The following is a 12341-nucleotide window of genomic DNA, read 5'->3' as shown; positions in this document are numbered from 1 at the left end:
TTAGTTATAGTGCGGATATGTGGTCGAAAGCTAATTTCAAGGTCAAATATGACACCAAGATTGCGAACAGTCTGGTTCAGACAGAAGTTGAGGAGAAGGATGGAGTCAGTGGCTAGAGGACGGAGTTTGTGGCGGGGACCGAAAACAATGGCTTCGGTCTTCCCAATATTCAATTGGAGAAAATTTCTGCTCCTGTCAGACAAGCAGTCTGATAATTTAGAGACTGTGGAGGAGTTGAGAGAAGTGGTGGTGAGGTCGAGCTGGGTATCATCAGCGTACATGTGGAAACTGTTGTGTATGTAATAGACTGAGTACTGTTTAGCTCCAAGAGGTATGACCTTGGCTCTGCTTTATTAAGGCCCAAAGTGACTAATGTACAAAATGGCTGGCCTTTTATACTTGAGCTGCACACACGTGCATGCAGCCAAAAGGCCTCCAACAGTGATGCCATCTAGTGGCTAGTGATCCCAATAGTAAATACATGACAATACCCCGTTCTGAGATATTAACACAGTCTTTTACAAATTGAAACGGTTTGGGTGTTTTACGCTCCCGGGTTGACCATCTCAGTTCAACTCCAGCCTTGGGTGAGTGTTCAGAGTCTGTTTGACTGGTGGCTGGGTAGCTGACCTAGTGGGAGTGGCATTGGCCATGTCAGGGATTGAAAGTCCATTTTCATTGAACATGTCAGTCATTGAAAGTCCCGATTCACTGATGACCACTGAGTCCTCTGATGACTGGGGGTAGGTTGGTTGGTCGTCGATTGTCTCTTCCTCCAACTGTTCCAGTTCGTCTGTGTGCCGCAGCTTTGTCTGATCCATATGTTTCCTGCATGTTTGCCAATTTTTGAGCTTGACAATAAATACTCTGTTGCCTTCCTTGGCCATAACAGTACCAGCGATCCACTTGGGACCCTGACTATAGTTCAGAACATATACAGGATCAATATCCTGTAACACAGCTGCCCGATTGTGATACCCTTGCTGACTTTGTCTATTATATTCAACATGATCATTCAAGTCAGGGTGTACAAGAGATAGCTTGGTCTTAAGACCTCTCTTCATCATTAGTTCAGCAGGCGAGGCTCCGGTAAGCGTGTGTGGTCTTGTCCTGTAACTAAGCAATATGCATGACAAGCGGGTCTGCAGTGACCCTTGGGTTACTCGCTTCATACTCTGCTTTATGATTTGGACAGCACGTTCTGCTTGCCCATTGGATGCAGGTTTGAACGGTGCTGACCTTACATTTTTGATACGATTGAGTTTCATGAACTCTTGAAACTCCTGACTGGTGATGCACGATCCGTTGTCACTAGTAACGATGTCAGGCAGACCATGTGTCGCGAACATGACACTGAGATTTTCAATGGTAGCTGGGTGACATGATTATACACGCTATCCACTTCGGATATGAATCCACCACAACTAAAAACATCTTCCCCAGGAAGGTACCTGCAAAGTATATGTGGATCCTGGACCATGGTTTGGATGGCCACGACCACAGACTCAGCGGCGATTCCGCTGGTGCTTTGCTGAGCTGCATGCAAGTGTTGAACACATGATTCCAGCTCAGAGTTAATTCCCGGCCACCATACATGAGACCTGGTGATGGCTTTCATCATTACAATGCCAGGATGAGTGCTATGTAGCTCACGTACAAATTTCTCTCTCCCTTTCTTGGGCATAACAACACGATTGCCCCACAGTATACAATCCGACTGAATAGACAGTTCGTCTTTGCGACAAATGTAAGGTTTGGTCTCCTCGCACATTTTCTTGGGTATGGCAGACCAATCACCTTTGAGGATGCAACTCTTCACCACCGATAAAATCGGGTGCTGGCTGATCCAGGTCTTAACTTGTTGAGCCGCGACAGGGGTTCCTTCACTCTCAAAAGCATCCATAACTAACAATAGGTCCGCTGGTTGTGGCATTTCCAAGGCATCGGCACAATTTTCGATGCCAAGTCTATGATGAATGACATAATCATAAGCGGGTAATGTCAGCGTCCACCTCTGGATGCGGGATGAAGCATTGGTATTGATACCTTTGTTTTCAGAGAACAGTGAAATGAGCGGCTTGTGATCTGTTTCCAGTTCAAACCGAAGACCAAACAGGTACTGATGCATCTTTTTAACCCCATACACAGAGGCTAGTGCTTCTTTCTCTACCATGCTGTAGACAATCTTTTTGAAACATACGCAGCTGGTTGAAGTTTACCCGACTCATTAGCTTGTTGGAGTACGCAATCAATTCCATATGACGAAGCATCACAGGCCAATACTAAACGTTTACATGGGTCATAACGTACCAGCAACTTGTTAGAGCAAAGCATATTAGTGGCTTTCTCAAAAGCACCCCACACCCAGTTGTCGCCTTTTCTTAGCAGCATGTGCAGTGGTTTTAATAAGGTGCTCAATTTAGGTAGGAAGTTACCGAAGTAGTTGAGTAGACCCAGGAATGAACGCAGCTCTGTCACATTCTGCAGCTTGGGTGCATCTTTGATGGCCTTGGCTTTCACGTCCATGGGTCTGATGCCGTCAGCAGCAATTTTCCTCCCCAGGAATTCGACCTCTGGTGCCATGAAGATGCACTTCGAGCGTTTCAGTCTGAGTCCCACTTTGTCCAGACGATGTAGAACCTCTTCTAGGTTGTTCAGATATTCCTCGGAGTCACGGCCTGTGATCAGGATGTCATCTTGGAATACGACGGTTCTGGGAACGGACTTCAGTAGACCCTCCATGTTCCTCTGAATTGCTGCAGCCGAGCGAATTCCAAAAGGCGCCTGTGATAAATAAACCGTCCTTTATGCGTGTTAATGCACGTAAGTCTCTTCGACATCTCGACCAGCTCCTGTGTCATGTAGGCCGATGTCAAGTCCAGTTTGGTGAACGACTTCCCCCCCGGCTAGCGTTGCAAACAAGTCATCAGCCTTCGGTAACGGGTACTGATCCTGTTTCGAAACCCTGTTGATCGTAGCCTTGTAGTCTCCACAGATTCTGACTGTGCCATCACTTTTCAGCACAGGAACAATGGGGCTAGCCCATTCATTAAATTCAACCGGTGATATGATCCCTTCATGCTGGAGTCTGTCCAGTTCGATTTCGACCTTCTCCCTCATCATATAGGGAACTGCCTGAGCTTTTTGATGGACGAGTCTTGCATCCGAGTCCACGTGGATCTGCACCGTGGCTCCTGTGAAGTTGCCGATGCCTGGTTCGAACAGCGAGGGGATCTTGCTCAGTACTTGGGCACATGTATCTTCCTCCGACGACAACTCCTTGATGTCGTTCCAGTCGCATATGATTTTTTCAAGCCAGTTCCTGCTGAACAGCATTGGGCCATTGCCTGGGACAATCCATAGCAGTAACTCAAGAACTGCACCGTCATACGACACTTTAATTATGGCACTGCCAATCACTGTTATGAGTTCTTTGGTGTACGTGTGCAACTTGGCATTGACTGGACTCAGCCTGGGCCTCACAGCCTTAGTATCCCACAGCTTGTTTAATGCCCTCTGGCTCATTATCAATTGACTCGCCCCAGTGTCCAGTTCCATCGATACCGGCACCCCATTAAATTTCACGTTGATCATTATCGGTTTGCTCTTAGTTAGGAATGAGTACAGTCCATACACTTCCTCGTCTGGTATCTCGGATTGCTTATCCAGATCCGCGCTAGTCTGACCATCATCCTCCACGTGGTGTGTCGCAGCACGCTTGCTCATCTGCGGGCACTTGTGCTGGAGATGCCCCACTCTCAGACAGCCTTTGCAACTATATTTATTAAATTGGCACTGCTGGTGCCGGTGATTTCCCCCACAACGCCAACACGGAGAAATCGGATGCATTCCCGCTGGCAAACTTTGGACAGCCACAGGTTTCACGTACATAGTCGTGCGTGTAGCCCAATGGCCTCCAACAGTGACGCCATCTAGTGGCTAATGATTCCAAAAGTACATACATGACAGAAACAGACGCTGTGTTTTTGGGTGATGTCGTCAAGGGGCAACATATAGATTCTTTGGGGGACACTTTTTGTTTTAGTTTCAGACTGCCAGCGTCCACAGTATGTTGCCCTTGTATAAATGAAGGCAGCACTTTTCTTACCAACACTTACTATTACTGTCACAACTTGGGACAACCAAGAATTAGAAAAAAAATCCAACTGTGGTTGTCTTACAATCCAATATAGTCCATTTCAACAACCTAAAGTATAACCTATTTTCATGTCTCAAAGTATTTATAATATTTTTCACGTGAGTTAGCAAATACCTGACCATGTCATCCGTTTTATATTGGTGTGATGTTATGGTAGAATATGGGCAATAGCCTGCATCTCAGCTCTTATATGGGCGTTAAATGGGCGATGGTCATTAGGTTGCTGTGACGATCCTGATATCAGATATAAAATAGAAAGAAAGAACGTGCATTTATATAGTGCCTGAGAATGTCCCAAAACAATTCACAGCCAATGAAGTACTTTTGAAATGTAGTCAGTGTTGTAATGTAGAGAAACAATGTAATATGACACATTGTATTAACAGATGATTGCCAATTAGCATGTGAGGGACGGAGAGACTTCCTATATAATATAGTGACAGGTTAAGGAAAGTTTATGGACAATAACAGGTTTTTTTGCACCAAGAAGAAAATAATGACATTGTTCAGTTTACAGCACTGGGGAACGCCATCTTACCTCAGCACACTTCCAGCACGCCTTGATTCTTTTTTAGTTTGAAGTCATTAATAACCTCAGAGATGCAACGTGACACCTCTCCGGCGAGCTCAAAAGTCCTGTCTCTATTTGAAAGCAACATTGAATCACAGGCGACCTTCTTTTCTGCGGCTCAATTAATCCTTTCCTCGCCTTGAGTAAATCAAAGTCCTTCGTAGTCTGTTATTTTAATCTGAATAAATTCCAGACAAAGTAGCTTGGTGCTACACTGTATAAAATAACATCTAATTTAAATGGAGCTCTGCAGTCAGTGTAAGTGATACGGAATGGTGATAGCATGACAGCACTCATAACTGTTTCAACCCAGTCAGCAAGGTGCTGTACCCAAAATATTTTAACCTGTATTTTTACGCAGCTTCATGTGACAGGTTGTCAACCACCCACATATCTGTTTGCAACTCATAGCATCACTCCATTATTTATTCATTTATAATGGCAGTTCATTCATGAATTAATTAATTAATTCATTTATTCATTCGTTCATTCACTAATTCATTCCTTCATTGATTCATGCCACCAACCTGGTGCAGCCATTTACGAGTGGTCAGATCGATGGTCATCGGATCTTCTTCCGCTGCTTACAGTCCCCGAAACAATGCTTCAAAGTCTTTTCTTCACCTTCATCTTGAATATGTAAATTAGGGGCCTAATGCCTGTTGAAGGACCCCTTTGACAAATTGGTCACTTCATGAGCAGGGCAGTCGTTGGGCTTGCTTGCTCAGGCTTCTTCACCCCACCTTGACTGGCAAACAAAGATTAGCCTCTCAATTTTAAAGAAGAAAGAAAGACTTGCATTTATACAGTGCCTTTCACGACCACCAGACGTACAGAAGTGCTTTACAGCCAATTAAGTATTTTTGGAATGCAGTCACTGTCGTAATGTAGGAAAAGCGGCAGCCAATTTGCGCACAGCAAGCTCCCACAAACAGCAATGTGATAATGACCAGATAACCTGTTTTAGTGATGTTGATTGAGAGTTAAATATTGGCCAGGACACCGGGGATAACTCCCCTCTCTTCTTCGAAATAGTGCCAAGGGATCTTTTACATCCACCTGAGAGGGCAGACATTGTTAATGTCTCATCCGAAAGACGGCACCTCCGACAGTGCGGCGCTCCCTCAGCACTGCACTGGCAGTGTCAGCCTGGATTTTTGTGCTCAAGTCTCTTGAGTGGAGCTTGAACCCACAACCTTCTGACTCAGAGGCGAGGGTGTTACCAGCTGAAAAAGAGGACATCTTCCTATGGAGCCAGGAGGAGCAAGTGTGCTCCCGTGACTCCACAGTCCTGGCGACTGGACCTTCTCCATAGCCCGCTCTAACACCGCGCACCGCATCCCCCGCACCCTCCCCCACCCTCTACCCCCGCCTGGCCGCTGCCGGCGAGGCAGGCTGTGGGAAATTGGGATCTCCCTGTGAGCAGCCTGTGGAGGTACGACCAGCACCCTGGCAGCTGGTCCCAATTATCCAGAGAGGGTCCGGGCTCCAATTTCTATCGGTTCACAGGCCCTCTTGCTTCGGGTGCTCACTGCCTCCGCAGGCCCGAGCCTCGGCCCGAAATCGGGCCCTGACTAAGTTATGCTCCACAAGTCTCGCTGCAAATCGCAAAGCTGGCCCTCTCAGCATTCCATTAAAAAGAAGGAAAACTATATATAAATAACCAGGCTCTGCCATGTATAAAAGTGGCTGCTGTATTTCTGAATATATAAATGACTGGAATTAAAACACTTTCAACATTGTGCGTTATTTTTTGTCCAGAAAGTGTCAGCAAACCAAATATTTCCACGGGATTTCTGCAGCATTTACGTGGAAAATGATGCAAAATCTTACTGATTGACTTTGGGAAAATCAACAATATTATTTTAAACCTATAAAATCAAATGCTCTCATTTAAGAAGCTCTGGTGATGCACTGATTGTAATTCTGGTAACGCTTCTGTAGGGTTGTTATTCCAAGTCAGACAATCCACTTGTGCTGCTTCAGTCATTTCATCAAAGCAAGCTGCATATGGCGGGCTTCAGACAAATTGTTTCCTCCTTTATCTGTGATGTCTCGCCCAGAAAGAGATAAAAGTGTCTGCCAGGGACCACAGCTATTCTGTCCCACAGGCGTCTTGGTGCAAAAATAAAACAAAGGATTTTTACAAATAAAACAAGAGGGAAAATCAAAATCGCCAGTTTATTTACCCAATGCGTATTACATCATTCTCCTCTTAAAAGTGTGAAAGCGGTGTAGATAACGAAAGGACAGCCAGGATGGGTTTATGAACCTAGAGAAAAACAGCTGAAGGAGCCCAATAATTCAGAGCTGTTTAGAATCAGCAGTCCTGAGTTTTATGTCTTTGACTAACTCCAGAGGGGTGTTACACAATCTAACCCGACCTCAAACTCGGTTTCAGCTCGTATAGATCTGTCAGTGACAATGGGAATAATGGAAGAGTCACGACTGCGTAGCAGGCGTGCGCTGAGGCTCAGAGTTAAGGTACACTGTCGTGCTAACACAGAAAAACCTTGCATTCCATTGATTTTGAGCAGGTGACGTGTTTCTGGCAAATATTCAGACACCATTGTTTCCAAACTAAACTCCGGAGATGTGTTCTCCTATTGCAGGTCCTACTTAATAAGGTTCACAGCGGGAGCTGAACAGAGCTGAAGTTGTCACATGACATACGCTTCCCTACCCATAAGGGACCTGATCTGTCATTTACAAAGCCTTGAACACTAATCCAGAATCATTAAAAAGACAGTAATGTCAGTCACTTCCTTTTTACACGTAGCATGGTGGTGTTTATGCAGTACTATGGGACAGTTTAGTTTATGATACACTTTGCAATGCAGATCTTACAGGAATATGTTCCAGTTGGTACTGAGCAAAGAAGAAAGACTTGGATTTATACATCGCCTTTCACAATCACCGGCCGATTTACAGCCAAATAAGTTCTTTTGGAGTGTAGTCACTGTTGTAATGTAGACAATTTTCACACAGCAACTCCCACAAATAGCAATGTGATAATGACCAGATATGTTTTATTGTTATGTTGATTGAGGGATAAATATTAATCAGGACACCGGGGATACCCCCTGCTCTTCTTCAAAATAGTGCCATGGGATCTTTTACATCCACTTGCGAGAGCAGACAGGGTCTCGATTTAATATTTCACTGAAAAGGCAACACCTCTGATTCTGCAGCACTCCCTCAGTAAAGGTACCACACTGGAGTGTCAGCCTAGATGTTTTGTGTTCAAAGTTCCTGGAGTGGGTCTTGAACCCACAACCTTCTGACTCAGAAGCAAGTCTGCTACCTATTGAGCCACAGCTGACACTCTGGCAAAGTTACAGGCTAAGACAAGGAGTAAATTTTGACTGTTCATGCCATGGTTTTGTCAACTCTATTTCTACCTACAGAAAAAAAACAAGGACAGGTTTTCTCTTTCTCTCTCTCTCTCTCTCTCTTTTCCACCACCTCCCAGAAAGACGGGCGGGTGGGGGCGGCTGGGTTTAGGAGGAGAACAAATTTCATAAACATAGATTGAAAATGGAGCCCAGTCACTCATCTCTAAATCTGTTTTGTCATTTGAGTGGCTGCAAGGCCAGGGGTGCACTGTATTTTTTAATCTGAGTCAGACATCTTTCCAGCACTAGATACCAGTGGCAGCTTCCATTCCAAACACCCAGTGATGCTTGTCAAAATAAATCTTAACTTCTGACCGAGCTTTAGGACCAACTACAGAGTACGGACAGAATTGCACCTGTCAATCACGGCTGAGGGAACCGGAGTTTGTGTTATGAAGTCCTATGCTGGTGGTAAAGTCATGGGATAACAATCGCTTGGAGCTGCTCTGGTCCAAAGCACACAAATGATCTGATGGACAGAGTATTTTTTGCGCTGTCAAGAATTGCCTACTTTGTTGAAAGGTAGCAGTTTATTGAATTATTGTCTGGGCCAAGTCGGCTAGCTTCCGTCTGGTTCACCTTTCCATGTTAATAAGAATCCTTCTTTATGAAAATAGAATACCATTTTCATTTCATTACTCTCATTGAGATTTAATGGGATTTCTAATTAATTCGGCCTGCTTAAATATTGCTGTTCATTAGTGCTTGAAATGAAGACGAGCTTTACAAATTTCAGGCAGGTTTTAGGAGCTTTTACAGCCGAGGCTTCATTTCAATTTATTGGAGCAGGAAGGATTCTGAGGGAAAGAGGAGAACTGTGTTAATTAAGGGAGAAAACCATACGGCAGAATCCTTTTAATCTTTTAGCTCTAATAAAAAGGGATGCCTTTTCCCTAATACTAATTAGAGTGGACACTTCCATTTGTTATGGTACAGATAATGAAATTATGTCGGACATTTCAGCTGTCATACAGGAGGTAGTTATGACTGGATCCTTTACAGTTTATTTTAATTCCAGTTGCTGCAAATGACCAGTTAACTAAACATCGAGTCACCTCTCAGGTGACAGAGAAAGATTGGCTTTTCACAGCGCGCACCCTGGGAAACATTCTTCCTTAGCTTGTATTAAAATAACTCTGTCAAAATATAGCTTTATGTTTTTTTTTAGAAATTAAATTATTTTAGGAACAGGAAATAGTCATTAGGGCTAACAAGCTTGTCCCTTTTTCATATTTTCATCCAACAGTTTCACCATAGGGCATAATTTGGCTGGGTATATATATATATATATAAAAGGTTTCAGTCATGGCTCAGTGGTAGTACTCTTGACTCTGAGCCAGAAGCTTGTGGGCTCAAGCCCCACTCCAGAGGCTTCAGCACATAATCTAGGCTGCCACATCAGTGGAGCACGGAGGGAGTGCTGCACTGTCAGGGGCGCCGTCTTTCGGATGAGACTTTGGCCCCGTCTGCCCTCTGAGATGGACGAGAAAGATCCCGCATTGAAGAAGAGCAGGGGAGTTCTCCTGGCTTCCTGGTCAAGATCTATCCCACCAACCAACACCTAAAACAGATGATATGGTCACGTATTTCATTGTGGTTTGTTGGACCTTGCTGTGCACAAATTGGCTGCTGCGTTTCCTAAAATGCAACAGTGATGACACTTCAAAAGTACTTCAGTGGCTGTAAAGTGCTCTGGTCCTGAATCAGTGAAAGGAGCTGCATCAATGCAAGTTCTTTCTTTCATGTATATATACTGTTTCCTTGATGATTGTGTCCAGTGACTCTTGCATGGTCCTGGCTATGCAACTACATAAGGCTGTATAGTTACCCTGATAATACATTTATCAATGCTATAGATAATTCACCAATGTTCGTACCTTTGGTAGCTGATTACTAAATGAATCCATATTGTCTTCAATAGTGAATGCAGCTGTGAAGCCAGCATCGCTCTCAAAACTATCTACTTACCCCATTCATTACATTTTAGTTCCTCTCACCTGTTCAGTTGAGTAACTCATGTTCTCCATCTTGTCCTTTATCTCTCGTAGCCTTGTACTTATAAGGGGCTCCCATTCAGAAATATTTTCTGGCAAGTGCATTATCGATGGGTATAATTAGAAAAATTGAGGCCGCTGAATAGAACTGTGTCAAACTGTTTTGCTGAGGTAGTAAAAAGCTATGGTTGTGGAGTCATGCTGGTAATCACCTACAATGAAGTCCTTGTCTTATCCATGGCCTTTCAATCATGATATCCCCAATCTTTCAGCTGAGGAAAGCAAGTGATTTGCCAATGAAAGTCTAGAACTTGGACTAAAACAGGCATACTTGTTGCAGAGACAGACTCCCAGCACCGCTACAGTCGGACCACCCAAGACCGGGCAAAACTCTTTCACATGTATGATTAGTGGAGTTGAGTAAGTGAACACTTCAGATTTGACTTGGCCCCTTTAAGAAAACAACAGTGATTAAAAATATTTTTTGTCAAATTCTCATTTTTCAAGCTCAATAAAAAAAAAAGTGCTATCATTACAAAGAGCAATAAATGTCTGGAACAGTGTACCAAACAAGGTAATAGAGGTAAAATCATTAGGGTTATTCAAAATACCATGCAATGATAGGAGCATTAATAAGCTTTGATGGGCCGCATGGCCTTCTCTCATCTCAGACTTTCCTTGTGTTCATTTATAAACTTGGGCCTAGAAATTGGCCTCCTTAGCACCTCCCGTTATTGGCTGGGGGTGGTGGGGGGGGGGAGGCGGAGATAACAGGATGCTAATGACTTACCGACCAGGCGCGACGGAATGAACTACTCGCTAAAGTGGCCAAGAGGTTTGTGGCGGCGGTAACACATTGCGCCTGGAGACCGTGACATCATTGTCCTGCGCATCGCCCCGGTAGCGCCCCGGACCCGAACTTTGTCTGCGCCCCCCTGCAGCATTGCCGGGTAACAACATCGACAGATGCAGGAGGCGTTGTTCAGAAGGCCGGACACTTCGAGGGCGCAAGTTAAAGGGGATGTTGTTGCGGTAAGTATAAAAATCATTGCAATGCCTAATTAAAATTTTTTCCGTTTCTCTTCGGCCGTGATCAGTCACCCCGGCACTCTGCTGCAATGCATGGGGCTGGTGGGGCCGGATCACGGCTGCCGTCAGGGACCAGCTCACCAGCGATGGCCCTTCCCTTTAAGAGAGAGAAGGAGTCTCGGATCACAGCAGCGCTGCACGGGACATTGTGCAGTGCTGCACCACTCACCCCCGCCTGCATCCTTTAGCGCTCCAGGAAGGAAGTAGTAGCGCTTGATTTAGCTCTCCACTTCCTTCCTGGAGCGCTAACACCGAATTTAGAGAAAGCTAAGAATCATTAGTGCCTGGCGCTAATTTTTCCAGCTTTCAAAAGTTAGTGCCTCAAATGGGCCGCTCCCGAATTTCTCCCCCAAGGAATCCAGAATTTAGAAATGCTCTTTGCAGAGAGGATATAATAACATGGAGTGGAGATATGTTTCATATACATATTGTTATGTGTATAATGACTCAAAAGACTTGTTACTATAAACTCACTCAGGTGTAAACCTGGTCCACTTTATTCACGCCCAAAGTGACTACAAGACATGGTACCAGCACTTATATACCAGGGCCCGCGCACACGTACAGCCCGATGACCTCCAACAAAGCTACCCCCTGGTGTCTAGTGACCCCAAGCATCAATACATGACAGCATCCCCTTTCAAGATCTTAGTATCAGTCTCTTTACAAATTAAGATGGTCTGGGGCTTTCCGCTCACGAGTTGATCGTCTCAGTTCAACTCCAGTTCTGGGCGAGCGTTCTAAGTCAGTTATGACTGGAGGCTGAGTAGCCAATCTGATGGGAGTGGTAATGACCATGTCAGAGATTGAAAGTCCAGGTTCGGTAATGACAGCAAAGTCCTCTGATGAATGACCATTGGTTGGTTGGTCACTGACGGCATCTTCCTCAAGCGGTTCCAGTTCATCCGTGTGCCGCAGTTTCACTTGATCAACATGTTTCCTGCATGTTTGTCCATTCTTGAGCATGACAACAAACACTCTGTTACCCTCCTTGGCTGTGACAGTACCGGCGATCCACTTTGGACTTTGACCATGGTTCAGTACATAAACTGGATCATTGACAGAAATATCACGTGACACAGCAGCACGATCATGATACAATTGCTGACTCTGACGTCTGTTTTCAACACGAT

The sequence above is a fragment of the Pristiophorus japonicus genome, chromosome 16 (genome assembly GCF_044704955.1).
Source record: "Pristiophorus japonicus isolate sPriJap1 chromosome 16, sPriJap1.hap1, whole genome shotgun sequence".
In the NCBI taxonomy this organism is placed as follows: domain Eukaryota; kingdom Metazoa; phylum Chordata; class Chondrichthyes; family Pristiophoridae; genus Pristiophorus; species Pristiophorus japonicus.
The sequence above is the reverse complement of the archived record's forward strand: the minus strand, read 5'-3'. Positions refer to the sequence as shown.